Below are 3,325 nucleotides of genomic sequence, written 5' to 3'. Positions count from 1 at the left end.
ACACCATCTCAGACACAAATGGTAGTCAAAGAGGGGAGTGGACAGAATCCGCCATTTATTAATTCCACAACCCAGGCTTCCTAACTGCCACTTTAATGATCTTTCCCCTGTACCACACCTGGTGACAAGATTTCAAGAGCTTCTGCTCAGCTTCTCTTTCACCAGAGTCCCACTAATCAACTCAATTAACATTTTGGTAAAAGCTGTGAGCACAACCTGCCAACCATAATGATCATCTTAGTAGTGCTCTAGCAGCTGGCTGAGAGAACCTATCACATTTTCATCCTTCCACAATCTGTAAGGCACACCGGGACAGCCTCTCTCATACAGTGGTAGAGAGAGGGTAGACTGACACAGCCTTTCTGGAACTCAGTCTGGCAGTTTATCAAACGCTTCACACATGTGCATACCTTGAGATTCAATCCTTCCGTTGCTGGGAATGTGCACTTAGAAATGATCAGAGACATGCAACAAACGTGTATACGAACATGTGTACGTGGTTAGCAAGAGACAGAGCATCCCTGGTCCAAACACAGATACATATAAAACTGAATGAAATATACTCAGTCATCAGTTAGCTGCACCTGGATCTAAAAGGGTGTCAGATACTGAAATTGAAGGCACAATGTCAAGAATTAACTACCAAATAGAAGTGTATCTTGTAAAGTTGACCAAATTTCACTAACTGCAAATATCCCTTCAAATCATAGATTAGAAAGAAACGATTTTAATAAAAACATCACCTTCTAGCTACTTTATCCTTTTCTCCTTCTTTTATACCCACCCATACTGCCACCATCACTCCATCTACCGAGAAGTCTGCGCTGTAAATCCTTTTTTTTTTTTTTTTTTTAAAAAGCCGAAATACAGGGACACCTGGGTGGCTCAGTTAGTTTAACGTCTGCCCTCAGCTCAGGTCATGATCCTGCAGTCCTGGGATTGAGCTCTGCATGGGTTCCCTGCTCAGCTTGGAATCTGTTTCTCCCTCCCCCTCCCCCTGTCGCTCCTCCTCACCCTCGACCCACCCTCCCACTCGCAGATGTTCGTGTGCTCTTTTGCTCTCTCAAATAAAATCTAAAAAAAAAAAAAAAAAAAAGCCAAAGTACAGATGAACAGAACTCAACTGCTGGTATGGGAGAAATTATATGAATAAATAACATAATTAAATGTGTCCATTCTGTAGATGACTTGGAGTGACTTTGAGATATCAGACTGAATCTAATAGTTCCAGTACTAGGTACTTCTCACTGTTAAACATTATCTTACAAAACCTCAAATTTATACTCGAGAAAATTCACTGATTATCATAGACTACACATATTAGGGGAAGTAACTTCATTAACTATGTTCTAAATAAAACTGTTTTGTTAGAAATCACATTTTACCTTGAGTCTGGGAGTTTATCTGCACAGCAGGATGTTGTGACTCCTCTGTCTTACTGAAACTAAGCTGGAGGGCTCTTACATTTCTGCAGCATCCTGTACACTTGTAACTGTTTAATTGCTTTTAGTTTTTTGTTTAATGATGTCTGTGTTCTCCTTAAAACTCAACTTCCTGAGAACAGAGACTGCAACTATCTCATTCATGATTTTATCCCCAGTACCTAGCACAATGCCTAGCAAGTTGTTGGTGCTCAATAAATTTTGTACCCATGAGATTGTGATTTATGATTAAAAAAAGTTTTGTCTTCATCCCCATACCTACCATAGAACTTTTAAAACCCCTGGAATTTCTGAAGTGGAGAGAGAAATGGAGGTGTCATTTTTTATGTTAATGAGGCAACTTTTGGAAAGCATTTAAGGATGGGGCTGGTTGCCAGTGGAATCAACCATGAGATTAGACGGGTTGGAGATTTCAGTCTCATTCCCTGACCTCTAGGTGCCTGAGAAGCCAGGTAACTTTCTCTCCCATGCTCAGCCTCTTGTGCCTCTATCTGGAACGCACCCACTGAAAAATCGGGAGCAGGGGCAAGGCTCCACCTTGTTCTTATCAGGGAATTCCCCCTCCTCTGGGGATTGAAGTGCAGTCCCTGAATGTCCTCAGGCTTCTGAATCATGCTGATTTCCTCTCTACTAGTTCCACTCTCCCCACTCGCTGGAGCTGGATCTTCCACCAGACAAGGGCCCCATCCCTTCACAGCCTGTATGTATCTGCCAGGTCCTGGCTCCTCCTTTTCTGGCCCCTTTTCATACCAACAGAGCTCTAGTTCTGAGTGTGGGGACCTAAAGAGAGCTTACAGACCCTCAAAGTACCTCCAAATTCAAGACCTGAGACAGTGTAGAGAAAAATATTATTATGAGTTATCAATGTAAACAAAGTTACATTGAGTCACCCACTATATATTGAACTGTCCTAAACTCCAATAAAAGGCTAACAGCATTTAAAACACAGCCTACTTGAGAAAGTGATTTATTCACAAATATGTACTGAAATATTTTTAAAATTCACAAAGCAAAATTATATGCATGCTAAATAATGTAAATGGAAAATATGAAAAAAAAATTACCAATTACTACTTTGTCCAGGGAGGGACTCAGGCGAGAGGAATGATTGCTAGTTGCTCTTAGTGTAGCGGTAATGCTACACTAGTAATACTAGCAGCAGCTAGCCTTAATCTGTGTCCACTGTGGGCTAGTCATTGTACCAGTTACATAAGTTATCTCGGATCTTCACCATAAACTTGCAAAAGAGGGGATATCCTCCTTTTAAAGATGAGAGAATGGAGGTTAGTAGCTCTCCCCATGTAACATAGCTTGTCAATAGAAGAAAAATTTAAACCAGCGTCCATCTGAGACCAAAGGCTATGCCTCATCTCAACTCCACACTGCTTTCAGGAGAGGAGTTTGCCGCTCGGGGACATCACTCAGCAAGAAGTAAGAAGAAGGAAATTCTGCATAAGGTGGGCATCATGGCAGAAAGTGTCAAATCTATCCACCTGGAAGGAGTGGGAAGGTTGCTTGACAAGGTTGCAAACCCTGAGTTCAGTGAATAAAAGGACTACTGTTTGAGGGTATTAACAATCAAAAGGTTACAGTTTAGACCTAATAGCACAAGCTTTAAAGAGCTTATGCACCCTTTGGGATTGGACAGTGACCAGGTGAAGAGAATTCTTCATTGGAAACTGTGTAGAGTAGGACTGAATACGGAGAGTAGAAGCCACCCACTTGTGGGCAGGATGAATGCAGAAACTGAAAGAATAGGAAGAAAAAGGAGGGGCTGAAGAAAGATGGGAGGACTTGGAGGACAGGCAGAGTGCAGCTGTGGGGAAAGAAGTGCATGAAGAAAGTAAAATTCTGATTAACTGTGTAGGGGAATTGTGTGACCT

The sequence above is a fragment of the Ursus maritimus genome, unplaced genomic scaffold (genome assembly GCF_017311325.1).
Source record: "Ursus maritimus isolate PB19 unplaced genomic scaffold, ASM1731132v1 scaffold_35, whole genome shotgun sequence".
NCBI lineage: Eukaryota > Metazoa > Chordata > Mammalia > Carnivora > Ursidae > Ursus > Ursus maritimus.
This window is presented reverse-complemented; position numbering follows the sequence as displayed.